At 34.6% G+C, this 15727-nt stretch overlaps 2 long non-coding RNA genes across 11 annotated transcripts in view; one reads left to right on the forward strand and one right to left on the reverse strand.

The window, feature by feature from the left end:
* Window positions 1–15727, reverse strand: part of LOC121470102 (uncharacterized) — a 223939-nt gene that overhangs the window by 117358 nt on the left and 90854 nt on the right. For 5 of the 7 annotated variants that reach the window (XR_012056389.1, XR_012056390.1, XR_012056388.1 and 2 more), the window contains exon 2: window positions 4578–4696. This is a non-coding gene — a long non-coding RNA (uncharacterized lncRNA). Of the gene's footprint in view, window positions 1–4577; window positions 4697–7673; window positions 8380–15727 lie in introns of those variants that run through there. The other 2 variants (XR_012056392.1, XR_012056393.1) reach the window with 2 other exon arrangements.
* LOC115495544 (uncharacterized) overlaps window positions 1–15727 on the forward strand; it is a 252952-nt gene that overhangs the window by 92599 nt on the left and 144626 nt on the right. Inside the window, exon 1 of one of the 4 annotated variants that reach the window (XR_012056398.1) lies at window positions 10865–15213. The exons of 2 other annotated variants lie outside the window; for them this stretch is intronic. This is a non-coding gene — a long non-coding RNA (uncharacterized lncRNA). Of the gene's footprint in view, window positions 1–10864; window positions 15214–15727 lie in introns of those variants that run through there. One more of the 4 variants, XR_012056397.1, reaches the window with a different exon arrangement.

Here is a 15727-nt window from a genome sequence, read left to right on the forward strand (position 1 = left end):
AAACCCGATCTAAATTACATTTATTCTAGTTCAGCATCTTAAGTTTCTACAATATACATATTAATATAGTATTTTTCAGTTTACACAATGTTGATAATCAACAAGTATATTTCTTTCAGAAACAGTGATGGTTCTGGCCTGTGCCATGCCAGAAAACGTCAAATATATTTGATGAAAGTATTAGAAGCCCACAAATAAGACTAATTTTATTTTCAGACATCTTGAACTAAACATTCTAAAATAGAATTGTGTTTTTGCCAGGAAACTACATTTCTAGAGAAAGCACTTATCATAGCAGTAGTCTGATGAAGATTACTAAAAAATGGGTGCCAGACTAATAATAAGTAAAACCACGTTACATTAGTATTCCATAGGTATTTATTGCAGTTTAGTGCTATGAAAGGCTTTTTTGACATTCCGTTATTGTCTTCCAGGTAATAGCTTGTTCATCGTGACAGTCGTGAAAATGTTTGAAAACTAAATGAATACTATATTTGTAAAAAGAATATTTGAATTATATCTTTTGGTGTTTTCTCCCTATTCTAAGAGTTTGTATGACCTTCATTGAATAAAATAACATAATTTCTCTAAGAGTCAAAACCGTTGGAGCTTATAAGGGGTTTTGCTGTATCCTGGAGCACTTCTCTAGCCTTATATTTACACTATTCTGAGCTCTGTTGTCCAAAAAGTAGAAATTATATTGGTGCAAATGTGGTAAAATAGCAATCCAATTAGCACTATACTCATTTTAACACATATGCAATATGTAATAAAAATCTAAAAGTTGTTTGTAACTGTGAAAAACCTTCTTGGTACACAGTACTTCCTAGTGTAAGCTTTTTTCAGGACAATTAACCTTAGCATATAGAGCAGCAGCTCTGAAAATAAATACACTGGAAAACACAGAAGAAAGACATCATGGTTAATGCAAATTAATGTAATCATAGATTCAGAAAAAATAAACTACTCCAGTGCCACAGTTTATTTAGTTTTGTTACTTGACAGTCTTAACCTTTCTTTCTATTCTGGTGATTCATATTTATCATCTCCCTTGTTGTGAAATGATTTTACCAAAATATATTTATATTATTCCATCCTTTTTCCATTTTTGATTGATTCCTGAAGTAGAAAAGCCCCAAACAAAATCAAGAATGGATCTATTTCACAATTGTGCTTGCTCAATAGACTATGATTTTTTTATTGTGACTGAAGTCTTTTTCCAAGGATCTGTGTGCTACAGACAGATTTTTTTTTCACCAGAGCAAATTCAAGTGCAGCTTTAGCCTTTCGTACTCAGTCTCCATCGACCTGTCAGAGACATCACAGTGATTGACTGCCCTGGCAGATGTGCCGCTATAACAGGTAACTTGATCATCCAGACCCATCTGTCTCTCAGTCCTCTTCAATTCACACTTTCAAAATTATTAGAGATTAGGGAGGGGTCGGATTCTTTGTTGTGATTTTTTTTTTTAAATTTAGGATATCTGTATTTCACAAAAGGTCACCCTCGGTAAGTAAATGGTGATGCACAGTTCTTGAGCCATATCCTACTAAGAGGAGCTTGCTAGCATTGTTCAGTGTCAGTGTTTCAGATCTGGGTTAACAATATCCAGAGAATTTAAAAACTTGCTTCTATGATGTCTAAAATTAAGGAGAGTTTTTTAGAACCACAGTGGTAATAATAGAATGATGTTTCAAAGATATCAGTTCCAATGTGAGACAGATGGGCTGTTTAACTGCGCTTAGTGAGAGGAGAGGATCTGATTCAGTGGGAGTATTTTCACGTCTTCTCTTCAGTGCCCACAGCCTGGCAAATGTTGTGACATCATTAAGCTGAACTGCTGATTTTAGATGGGTCTGGAACAAGAACGGGCAGGGGTAACTCAAGCTTCCTGCTGAAATGTAGTTAACTAATTTACTCGTGTCACTATTTCTGATAATTACTTTTCACCAAAATATTTTGCTGTGCTTGTGTGTAGAGGATTTCATTCCACAAGTCAACACCCTAAGTGTTGTAGCCTCACAGGATCTATCAACAGCTTCTATTAAGAGAGAATATAATCTTGGTGAGAGCAGTGGCTAACACTTCTCTTTTATATTTCTCAGTAAAGTCTACTGCATACTCACTATCAAGGGATGTACATTGGCACAGATGACATAGTTCACAATATAAGGGGAAGTAACATACTGAAGCAAGCAAAACAAGGTAAAATGAATGACAACTGACAAAAAAGCAAGTGAACTCAAAATATTTTTTTTCAAATGAGAGGAATAAAAATATGTTAAGTGTGTACATAAGCAATGACACATGCAGAATAAAAAGAGATAAATAGTGGGGGGAGGGGTAGAGGACTAAGGAATATGTTAAACCAGAAAAGACCTCTCAGGTGCATATTGGCAAAACTATTGGAGCATACTAGAAACTGAGGTGATGTTGGGAGCCACAGCAAAATTGAAGCTTCATTCCTTCCTGAAAATGATGCTTAGCATCATGGACCTATGACTTTAGCAGGATCTAAGCCACTCAGCCTGTGCTTGCCATTTCATTAATAAATTTCAATGACTAAATGAGACCAGTAGGTTTTTTTATGAAGGAATCTGTAATTATGATCTAATTGTTTTGATTTTGGAATGGGAAAAAATCAGAAAAATATTCACTTTTACTATGTTACATGATACATGTGGAGGGTTTCTGGTGTACGGTTCTTTGTTCCAAAGCCATCAAACCAGGTATCATGACAGTCATCACCTTGTCATGATTCATGGAACAGAGCACTGGAGCAGTCCAACACACAGCTGAATACAGACAGCTAAGCATTGGCACAGGCAAGGGAAAGGTGTAAAGGACTCACATGAGATCAGTCTGTGGGTTAACCAGTTTTCTTTTTTTCAAATGCACACCTGTGCAAGAACGGCACAACCTGTTCTAAATGGAAGTACGACTGTAGTGTGGGAAACAAAAAATGCCAACCTCACTTCTTGGATATTCAGGCTGAAGATTAGGTAAAGATTTGAAGAAACAAGTTTTGAGTAGAGAAAATTGCTGTGGATGCTTTGTGACAGAGTTGCCTGGCTGCATCTCTGTATGGTTGCAAGCCAAAGTAGACTTCTTCCAAGAAAGCTGCTGCTTTAGTTAACGTACATCTTAAGAATTTCTGGGAAAGTAATATTGATACTGCATTGATATGTTACAGGCATCTTGTATGTCACTCTTGAATAATTCTTTAGGTAAATTTTCTATAACTTATTAAATAGGTTCTTTGTGCAATGACCTTTAAATAACAGGCGTGGAAATTCTAAAAAGTAAACCTACCATATTTATTGGCATATCAAGTGAAATGTATTTTTTTCTGAATGATTTTTTTTTTCTCAGCTGGCAAGAAAATTATCTAGAGGCTTAACTTTGGGACCTCATGGCTATCAGCATTCTTGAAACAATAGGCTAAAAGTGACATCCAAATAAAATCCATTTATGATCAGATATTGACTCAGAACTTGACCCAAGTTTTTATGATCTCCTCCTAATTTAACAGTTAACATGTTAAAATATATATGTACAGTATGGAAAATATATGTTGATATGTAGTCTTTGTACAGTGCTGAGAAATTAATGAGATACTCAGGTAAGATGTCCTATAATTAGGTGTCTATGGCTGCTAAAAAATATTAAACCTGTAAAAATATTTAATGGCCACAAAATCTAATCAAATTATAATGAACTGTACTTAAGTCTACTTTCCTACAGAAAGTATCTGTCCCAGTGTATCTTTCACAGCTAGGTTCTAGTCTTTCAAGATGAATAATCTAGTTTATCTATTTGTTCCAGTGAGGTGCAAACTCGCAGAACTGTTTTTCAAGATTCAAACAGTAAAAATATGTCTCTAGAAATGCTGTTCTGCATATGATACACCACAAGATAATAGACCTGGAAAAAAACAGTAGAATGGGCTTGAATAATATGAGAGTGGAATTACATCCATTTAGATAAATAGAACTAAAGATGTGATTTGTGGTAAGACAATATCAATATTTCCTCGGTCAGCTCTTTGAGAAATCTGTTTTTGGTACAAAGGAGAAAATTCATTCTTTCGCACCATGATTTAGTCTTCTGTCTTAATCTAGCATAACCAATAACAATTATTCTATGTTCTTTTAGAGCAGATACCAAGAGGTATCTGAAAGGTACACAAGAGTTGACAATGCAAAGCTAAGAATGAATTTTGGATCAACACGTTTCACTATTGTAGGGCCCTCATATGTCAATTGAGGGGAAATTGTCTAAGCAGATTGAAAGCATCAGTCTCCTTCTTCACTTAAAATGTTTGCAGAATAAAATAAGCTTTCTTCTTTGTTCCATTTTTGTATGCACTAGAACATGCATAATCTATGTAAACTAGAAATAATTTTTTACTGTATTGTGACTATTTTATTGTGTATTTTACTCCTTTAGTTTTCCCTTGCAATTCTAACAATTCCCAAAGTTAATGTAAAAACACCTAGGCTGAAGTTTTTATATGGTAGTTTAGATTTAACTTGAAATACACAAGGAGGACTTGAATCAAGGAATTAGTACTCACATGTTAGCAGTCCAATAGCTTGCTTAGTACTGTTTTCTTATGCTTTTCTCTTCTCAAAGCTTCAGTGGAAAGGATAGAAAGCGACACCTCTACACTGTAGGAGCCATTTGGTAGGCCATCTTGAAAAGAAAGGAAATGTAGGATTAGTCACCCATAGGCAATGGTGGAAAAGGAATTTCTCGCTTGTGTTTCACAGGAAAGGCAATTATATAAAAGAGGGACACCATTTTGTCTTTTAGAAGACTATAGCAGATGCATTTCACTTTGTGAGGATTACAATTTTTGGTACATATAATGAGACTTAGAGGATTAACTGTTGAATAGCTTTCAGGCACTTGGGTGAAGGAATGCCTGATTTATAGCCACTTTCATTTTGATGGAAGTCAGGTGCAATCCTCACAAAAACATGAATCCATTCCTAGACAGGTATGAATAAGTACATCAAGAACTTTGAAGGTAAAATATGAGGAATCTTCCGGAGGTCAGAAGAAATAATCAACTCTAACTGTAGGCACCTGCAAGTGAAAATCCCTTCTTCACTTAAGAACTTGCTAATTTTGTATCTGGCCCTACTATCACTACAGGAGATGCCCTCCTCATAATGCTAGATTTCTATACCTAACAATGGCATGCACCATAGCACGTGAGAGAAGAAAGGCCTTTAAAGTTGTCACTGGGTAAATGAAAAAGGGAAGGTGATTGTTGAATGTTGCCTTTCCCTGGGACCTCAGATCTCAGACTGCTAGCCTTCAGTTAACATCCTCCCCTTCAGTCCTCAGAGCTGAACCATTTCCCAGAGCTATATTGTGAAGTCCTGCATTTAACAAAAGTGGAAAGTGTGCAGATTTTTCTTTCAAAAAGGATCAAGGGGCTATAAATATATGTAGTCTTCTAGAATTTAGACCAATCATCCATACAGGACATATATGTTCAATTTTGTTTGCTTGTTTCAGTTTTTTACTGAAAAAACTCAGCAGAATATATGAATTTTTTGCTTGTGAGAGGTTATAGGTACTTTGCATCACTGCACATGATTTTTGTGGAACATTTTCATTTTCTGTAAAACTTTTCCATTAACGTTGTAATAGGTCTTGAATTGGAGAGTAAAAAAAAATGTGAATAGACATCAGTTACCTAAAGGGGAGGCCATTTGCCTATGATAAATAAATTTAGATTGCCTTTGCCATTAGGTACTTTAAAAGGTTTCTTTTTTTTTTTTTTTTTTCTTTTGGCATGTACTCAAAAGTACAAGCTTTTAGACAGCTTTGCTACCAAAATTTTTGATACATTTCAAGTACCCATAGACTGCTCTAAAATGGGAATTTCTAGATTAAAATGACAGTCCTATGCATCGATTGGTATGTAAAACCTTGGATTTCAGTGAAACTATAGCATGGAAGATTTTTAATCTTTGGAATTTGAGATGTGCTTGAAAAACTTTCTTGATTTAAAAATAACAAAATAGCAACAACAATAAGCCAGATCAACAACACAATCAGCTTTCTAGTTATCAAGTTGTGCTCCGTATTTTTTCCAAAAGACATCTTCTGAAGAATATTTGGCTCTTTCAAACTCTGTTTTCTTCTGTTTTCTGAAAGATAGCTATAGGTCTATGCATATTTTATCTTTGCCCTTTTATTGCTATTTCTAGCTAATTATACCAATACAAGAAGCCTAAAGCAAATAGGATTTTAGCAGTTTATTATATGAAAAATATCTTGCCCTTAGTGTATACTAACCAGATTTGTTCATGCAATTATTATTAGCAAGGACTCCACCTACTGGTTCAAATTATGCCAGGCAAGTAATCACAAAACTAGTTAATGTTCTAGGAAGAGCTTTGCTGCCTAAAGGTGCAATCATTCTGGTCCCCAGTAATTCTAGTATTTCTACATCTTCTGTGGAAGGAATCAGGTATACCTAAACCTTTATACTGCTCTTCAAATTCATTAGCAGAATTCACACAATTTACTTTCACAGATGATAATCCTAACTAATATTTTCCAACCTTAGCTGTAAAAATCAATTGAATGTGTGCCAATAAAACCAAAATGGTCCAGAAACCATGGGGTGATTTTCTTTTGATATTCCCTACATATATCATATCTAGAAATGAATTTATAGAAAAAGATTTAAAAACCCCATTAATAAAACCACAGCATGGCTTGGTAAAAGTGAGCACTGAGAAACATGTAAACGCTGATTAAGCTTCTAATTTTTCACCTTCACAACCTTGAAAAGGCAGTAGAGGAGAAAATACCGTGAAAAAGTGGTTAGCTTTTTAGCAGAATTAAGATGAAATAAAGCAGTTTTTGTAAATTAGGCTTCTTTTTTAAGATATACACACACACGCACATACATGTGTCAGCAAGCCATCTCTATTTATTTTTCAGTACAACTTGTTATGCAATTATTTGCGTATAATCTACATAATGGCTGGATATTATTACTTTCACACACACATTTCCCACTGAAATCTATGGGACACTTACTTATTCAGGGAACGCACAATTGCTTCTATTCTTGTATAGTCTAATAAAGCAAATGATGCAGACTCATAGATGAAAATCAGATTAGGTATGAATGCAGAAGCCAGAGCTGCATCAAAATAGCATTGCTTTAAGAAGTTATGCTGAAGAAGGTACAATATTTTCCCAGACATAAATATATTGCAGTGTATAGGTTTCTTAAAAAAGCATTTGAATTTTGTTATCAAATTTCCATCAAGTACACTATCAATAATGAGGCTTCTCAAGTATGTTCATTTTTATTGATGTGATGAGTTTTTCTGCTACCAGCAACTTTATGTAGTGTTAACTGAACCAAACACTGAAACAATATGGTACCATGTGACAGGAAAGTAATTCACTAAGGTCCAACAATTGTCTTTCCTGGCCATTCCAGCCACTGCTTTTCAATACTGCATAGAAGCCTGACAGAATAGTGCACACATCAATATCAACAAATGCAATTGTGGATGAACCCAGTCTTTACAGGAAAGAGTTTTAACACAAGGGAAAAAAAAAAGTAGCCCACTAAATAAAAACAAAACAAAGAATGTGGAAACACAGCACAAATCTACCCAACAAAATTTACCTGACCCTTTAAAGCTCACCAAAACATGACAGAAGGTCCTCTTGATAGTCTGTATCATATATATGTTCTGAGACTGTGCTGCCCATATGTTCAATAAAACTGTTGAATCTCAAAGTTATAATAATTTGCAATGAGGTGCCAGAACCAATTATTAAATATCATATGATCCAGCAGAGATGAAATAAAAATATACAGGGTCGATTTTACTGGCTCTGACTGTTGTGAAGATTATAAAATACTTAGAATTGCAGTTTAACTTAAGGGGAGTCTTAAACACTTCCTTATGCTTAAATTTTGCTCACAGCAGAATATCAGAAGCCAAATGCAGATGGTACATTTTCCTAGGTACAAAGAGAAGACTGCCCTTATCGTTATTGATTTGAATATCAATTTAGTAAAAAAATGATATGCTATTATGATATCCTTGAATAGTATAAACTTTTGTTCAAAAGAGCAAGTGACAGCCAAAAGTACAATTCAAGTGCGAAAAAAGGTACAGTGTGATTAGATCAGTGAATGATACCATCTCAGCCAAATAGCTGCCTATAGTGTGGAAAAAGAAGACATTTAGGACTAAGTGTAAACAGTCATTATTTATTTACCATGACATCTCTTAAACATGAATGAGTGAATGTTTTAAATACTAGTTTCCATCTTTTAGCCAAGGTCAGCTGTTTCACACTGGTACGTGCTTCTCCTCAAGCTTTAAAACCAAGAAGTTAACCTGAGATGTTTATATTATTTTAATTGTTATCAAATACCAGGGAGGAGTTTAGCTGAAATGATTATTTATTATGTTCTTGATAAAACCACACAAATATACTTTCAAATCAACTACAAAGCATCTCCCTGCTCTGGATATCTAAGAATTAAGTCTTGTATCATACAGTAGGACAAAGAAAGTTTTAATTTTTGCAGTATATGCAAACCTGATCTTAATGTATTATGGCTGCAAGTATCAAAATGTTGCTGCTAAAGGAAAACCAAAGTATTTCTGCCCTCAGTTATTGGAGCATTGCAAGAATAGGACCATGTTTGTCTATGTATGTTTACAGCACCTGTCAGCCGATACATGAGAAACAAGAAGAGTAATGTAAACTGATCCCCGCCTTTTGCTGAATATTTAATGCAGTCTGCTGGAAAGAAAAGCACAAACATTCTACTTTTCCAAAGCCTGTCTTCCTTGCCCTCTTCTAATTTTCTCTGGGGAGGGATGGGTTTCAAACTTGGTCAGTGCTAGTGCCCATTTGCTTCTAGATCTTTACTGTTCAGCCTTGGCTTTCTTCCTGTCTCCTGAAACTAAATTTACTTCATTTTAGGCACCTCACAGCAGACTTGTGTGTATATATTTTCAAGGAAATCTGATTGTCTGTATAGATTTTTAAATCAGCTTTCAGATCAAGTTCAGAAATTTGTCAACTGTTGTGTTGCGTCAGGCAATAGTGGAACGCAGACCTCAGATGCACATCACCCAGTACTATAAAGTGATCTTTAAATGAGACAACTAGGGTATAAGCAGATTAAAGTGGCCAATAATGGGAAAACAAGTGCCCATTCCAAGTGCAATTGTAAGAAATTTAAGCCTCAGGAAGTTGCATTATATATTTTATTAAATTGAGGGTATATTCACACTTATTGTGGCTTGAAATTTGAACCAGTATTTTCTGTCTTTGGTTACCTTACTTTAGGATTCCTTAATGGGCTGAAGATGTAATGCATAATATCATATGACTGCTTTAAGTTTTCAAGTTAGTTTCTCAAAAGTCGTAATTTAATTTAAACTGACAACTCTACAATAAACCACTGTTCTCTCATAGCAAACAGTATCTGACCTAAAATGCATGTAACAAGACCCTAAGATTCTAACAAAATCCCACTTCTTTGTCAGTTTAACCTTGTTTACAACAGAAAACATCTAATTTTGGGCAGAGCTACCAGTTAGCAGTATGCAAACCATTGCCTTTCAACAGGATTTAAACCCTGTTTATATTCAGTCTGCTGTTTTTACAATAATCATGAGAGAATGGAAATACTATCAAGCATCTCATTGATGTAAAAAGAATGAATTTGTCCATATTCCAATAGTGTCCTTTTTCAAAGCGTGTCTTTAATGTTATCTGTTAACACAGAAAATAGAGAATCTGAGCTGTGCCAAACAAAATGAATGGTTCAAGAGAAAATCACTTAAAAATTATATATAGTGCATTATGTAAAGTATTAAACCTTGTGATTTCTAAGAGGCTAAAGGTTTGGTTAATCAAAGGAAATAAAAGAGATGTGGCCTTTGCATCTCTTATTCAAAGAGTCATAGTTTACTTTGCCAGTTTCAACACCAACATCTCTGTGAGTGTCAGATGCATCCTCTGATCTGACTCAGAAGCTGTATTGAGCCAGGTCAGCTACCTGTGAAGAAGTCACTGCAGGTAGTTCCAGGTGAAAAATATAAGAATAATTATTTCTTCTTAGTGCTGATTGATTTAACAGCTCCAAAGTTCCACCTTCTTGGAATATTCTTGGAAAATTGTCCTGGAAACTTCAGAATTACTTTTTATGCAAAGATGCTTCTGCCAGGTTTGAGAGGAGGACCCTTTATCCACTGTTATTTTAGTGTATTTTTATGGGAAGTAACCTGATATTGACTTTATGCAGAACTGTCCTCAGGTAACCTCTATATTGCTGAAAAACACCATAATTGAAAAAAAAATTCTCACACAATGCCACTAAGTTTTCAGTTCTAGAGATGAATATATAGTCTCCACAAATTATAAAGACTGCCACTTATAGGAAGGATTGCCTTCTTTGAATATCAGAAGTACTATTTCTTACTGGACTAACATGAGCTTGTTTTTGCAAAACCATTGTGTTTGAGATTTAATTTAGTCATAAAATTTGGTAAGAATTTGAAGATCTATTGGATTAAGAGTTGTAAAGGATGATTGTTTAATTAAAACCATGAAAAGAGTAGCATCACTGATGACATTCAAATTTGTCTTGGGTTCTATCACATGCTAACGTTGTGTTTTCCCCTGTCAGTTTGTTGTTTTTCAGGAGTTTTCCTCTGTCAATGAAAAGGGTTACAGATTCATGATGTGCCAGGAGTGATTGCATGTATTAGTTTTATGTGCATTCCTGTGTCCATACGTATATTCAAACACACTGACAAATATATGTATGATTTAATTTCTAAATGCTTTAGATTTATTTTAAATGTCTATAAAAATACCTGTTGACAGGTATTTTTCTGTTAATAACAGACAATATAGTACATTATATTCAGCATGGTTCAAGAAAAAGGTAAGTTGAAAAACGTTTGCAAATCTTTTACATAGATTGATAGGGAATAATTTCTAATATTAAACCTATAAACTCACTGATATCTAGGATTTATCCTGGTAATGGTATTTTTGCTCATCTTCCTAGTGCATATTCATGATTTATGGCTCATTACACCGCTAAAACATGGTTCAAATCCCAGTATGAGTGACTTTCAGTTGTAATAAGATAGAAAATATTATTCACAGATGTCAGAGGCAGGAATGAGTGATTCACTGTAGTGTAGAAAGGGAAGCAAAAGACTGATGCACTGCTATATAAGTTTAAATTATTTAGATTTGATGGCAGATTTCAGTTGCTACCTCCCCATACAGTCAACAAAGTGTCAGAAAGCAGTTCAGGGTACCTAGCAACCTCTGTCTTTTAGCTCTGTAGGAGTTCTTTGATGAAGACAGCTAAATGTGATGCCCTCCAACAAAATAGAGCCTGAAAGATGTTGAGATGCTTCACTATTTCAGAAAATATACACATGATGCTTGGTTTTTGTAGAGGCAGAGGGAAAAAATACTTGGAATTAGAACTAACAAAAACTCCATGAGATTCTTTGTTTTATTTAAGAGAATATTTTTAGGTTTTGGAATTCCCCAAGCCTTATATTATCTACCTTTCATTCTAGCTTAGATTTCAGTGAGAAACAGAATACTCTTATGTGTCTGTGATGAAATGTGTTGACACTAAAAAATAATTAGAATAGGACTGATTCCAGACCCATTGGGATCAATGAAAGGATTGACTGATTCCTGTGTGTATTGGTTCATCCTTACATTGTGTTTTCACTCTCTTTCTAAGCCTTATGTGTCTATACACCTGTATTTTTTTGCTGGTAGTAACAGTAACAGTAAAATAAGGACAGAGAAGAGGTTTAGAATAACAAGTAAATGTGAATATAATATGCTAGAAGTAAATACGTGCTAACAGCATTTATTTCTTAAGTTAACCTGGGAGAAGGAATCTTTAAGAATTGTGGGTAAAGTCTCTTTGAGGGAATTTATTATGATTAAGATTGCTAGTCAAAGGGAGAGAAATCTATATGCTGCAGATGACAGTTGCACTCCTGTTGCTTGTTTGAGCCATACATGTCAGTCAAACTTAAGCCTAATTTCGTATGTGATTACTTTGCTTGATGTTGGATCTATCATCTACAAGAAAGTACATGTTTTTTTGCTTTATTCTTGAAATCCTCTTTTTTGGAGTTCCTTCCTGACTCTATAAAAACTAAGGTTGAGTAAAAATTTTATAAGGAAATGTCTGTCATCCCTCTGCATTCCAGGAATTTAGCTGGAACTGAAAATGGGGAATAAACAGAAGGTTTGGGACTTTTCACCACCTGCAAGGGAAGATATTACTATGAAATCACAAAGATCTCTTTTTTTGGGCTGTCAGCTTCCTTATTAATGTTCCATTAAAGGTATGGTTCAGTCAAGAATTAGGACAAAAATTCACAAAGCTGTAGTCTCCCAGACTTTTTAAAATAAAAGACAAGGACAATTTGACATCTCAACTTCAGCCTTGTTCTGACTCACTTGTTGAAGAACCTACAGAAATACATTTCCAAAGAATGTTATCTTTTGTAATTAGTCCTATTATTTCTTCAAACACTGAGAATTGTGCTAAGCTCTTTCAGAAAGTTTAAAGAAAAAGTAGGTAATTAAAAAAGAGGTGGTGATCTCTGAATGGAAAATCTATGCCACTATTAGAATCTCTAATGATAGCTGCCCAAACCACTGGTTTTCTGTGGGACTGTAACCATGTTATAAAATCTTTTAAATTTACATCTTGGTTCAAATGTTTTTGTGGTTTAGAACCAGGGATTTGTCTTCTGTTGAATTCTCTCATTCATAGCTTCTATTAAATTTTATATGTGTCAACCACAGAGAAATCATTGAAGACATGAAGTAAATTTCACATCATGCTTTGAGTACTTCTCTCTCTAGCAATTTGTTTCTTAACATAACACAAGCACATGCAAATGTAGCCTAAGCCAGACCGGTGTCCAGAATTAAATAGAAACCAAGACAGCATTCTATTTTAATTTCCAGCCACAGTCTTACAGGTGTGAAAATCAGAAGAAATTGCCCTATGAATGCTTGAAAAATGAATGGAGATGGGGGACATGGAAGGGCCCACAAGAACTGTTGAGTCCTTCTTGACTTTAGGCTACTGTCTTGTCAGTCGTCTCTCCAAGGGTAATTCCTGGACCTTAGAAACTTATAGTTTTCAGAATACTAATATTTAGTTGTATGCTTCTTGAAGAAAAGTTGTAGTCACAGACTATGGAAAAAATTATGTGCAGGTGGGCTGCCATAATTCAAGAATTTGACTTCATTTAGCACAGGAAGCTGAGGGTGTGAAAACATTAATGCTGACACACTATCCAGATGGCTAGTTTACCATGTGCAAGAAGACAGTACGGCAGTGATTATGCTGGAGCCAAAAATTACACGTGGAGATGGAATAAACTTCAAAAAGTCAGTCTCTTAAATGTGCCATTACACAAATTAATCTAAACTGATATGTTCATCTATTGCCCTACTAAAATATTACTGGTAGAATATTACAAGCAAGCTGTTCTCAAAACAAAGATATTATCTTATTGCTATTTTTATGATGCCTGAGATGCTCCATCACAACCTTTTTTGTACATCCAATCTTCATAGTGTTGCATGAGAGTCAGTCTATGGACTTGAAATACATTGATGTGTATTAGAAAGAACACAGCATGTGAAGGGAGTTTTAGCACATGTAAACTGGCTTTCTAAAGAAAAAATAAATGTGATGCTTTTGAGGCTAGACAAGGAATCTTAAAGGAACTTAGAGATTCCTACAATCATCTGCTCAAACCTTATAAGGACTGGAAGTACCAGTACTGAGCAAAATAATATCCTCTTTGGTCAGGAATTATTTCTTTACTCAAATGGCTAGTTTAATTCAGGTCTTCCAAAACCTTAGAGTTTTTATTCTGGCTCTACTAAATAATCATTGGACTAAAGAAAATTAACTTTGAAAGTATTGCCAGAATTGCTCCTAGAAAATTTTGAAACCGGTCAATTGGAATTTCTAGGAATTACATTCCAGGAATGCATTTCCTAGAAATGAATGCTAGGAATGCAAAATGTTAATTTTTAAAATGTGAATTAACTTTGAAAACAAGGTTTTATTTCCTTTGATGGAGTAATGTGTTCCTGCAGCAGAAGCAGTACAGGGCAAATCCCCACAACTGACATAACTGAAAGTAATAGGCAGAGTGATATAATATTTAGGAAGTCTAAATATTTGTCTTTACTGAAAAGATTAGGTTTTTCTTCTCTTTTCTCTCACTGTCTTTTTTTTTATTTACCCAAACCAGCATATAAGTACTTTGACTCAAATATTTCCTTTTACTGTGTGTTTTTATAGCACTCAACCCAATGGGGCTCCAATTCCAATTGATGCTCCAGAAATAATCTGAGTAGACAACAAAATATTTTTCCTCCTTAAATATATGTTTGAAAGGGAAGACTTTGTTACCATTGTAAATAAACAGATATTCTATCAGAATATAGCATAGCTGTATCTGACACAGCTCAAGACAGCTGAATTTGGAGTTGAAATTTAGCTGTGTATGAAGCTCAGTTGCATCAGACAGTAGTTTAACCGAAAGATTTGTAAGTAGACTTTGTGGGATAAGTTTCACTTCAGGAGCAGAGAAGATAGAAATTCATAATGCTGAACATGCAATGGATAGTTTTCCTAAATAAAAAACCAAATTTGTTAGCAAAGTCTATGGTGTTGCTATGGATTTCAAGAATTTCACCAAATGTCTGCCTACCCAAAGCAAGGTGATTTACTTAAATAATCTCAAACCAGAAACTCATGCAGCAAGCACAGCATAGAAAATCTTGTGGATAGGTCAATTTCTGTGTCTTGCTTCATTGCAGGTAGGTATTTGCAGTCTTCCTTCAAGTGGTGGTGTGATTTGGTAGTCCATTTTCCTTCCATATTTGTTTAAAAGAAAAAAAAACCCAAAACAACAGGTTTTCTCAACATTCTTCTACTAAAATTTTGATTTTTCAAGTTAGTCAGTTAGTTATTTTTGTTTCATTTTTAGCAGAGGAAACAGCAACATTACCGCTTTTTGAAGACTGAAACAAGACCAACAGAATTTAGATTCCTGGTCTTCTGCTGACACTGCCTACCACAGGGTCCAATAATGTTTTCTTCATTCCATGTACGTCTTAATTGGTTTTTAAATCTGGGTTGTTGCTCACTTGACTGTTAGAATATAAACTTCTTGAGGTGGGGACCACCATTTTTTCTGTGTTAGTTCAGAAGAGTAGTGTGACATTTAGAACAGCATGTACTAAATAAATTAAAATGACAAGAAATGGATGTCTTTTCAATATCCTTGCTCTTGGAAACTACTTAAATGGTCCTAGTTTAATTTTTTTTTCAGAATTATCAGCCCAAATTAGATATTCAGCATGAAAACTTAAAGCCCGAAACAGTTACTCTGGCAAACTTACAGTTAACTGAAAGTAACCACATAAGGAAAAATTCCAAGCAGCTCTGAAAATAGGTCTTATATTCCTTATCAATAATGTAACAACAGATACATTTAGGCCAACTGTCTAGTAGTAAACAACATCTAGATATTTTAATGTTTTCTTGAGAAAACATTAAAATTTTTAAAAACCTCAACTACTGTCTGTCTGAGATCAGTTTCTCATTTCTGTTATGGGCAT

The sequence above is a fragment of the Taeniopygia guttata genome, chromosome 5 (assembly GCF_048771995.1).
Source record: "Taeniopygia guttata chromosome 5, bTaeGut7.mat, whole genome shotgun sequence".
NCBI lineage: Eukaryota > Metazoa > Chordata > Aves > Passeriformes > Estrildidae > Taeniopygia > Taeniopygia guttata.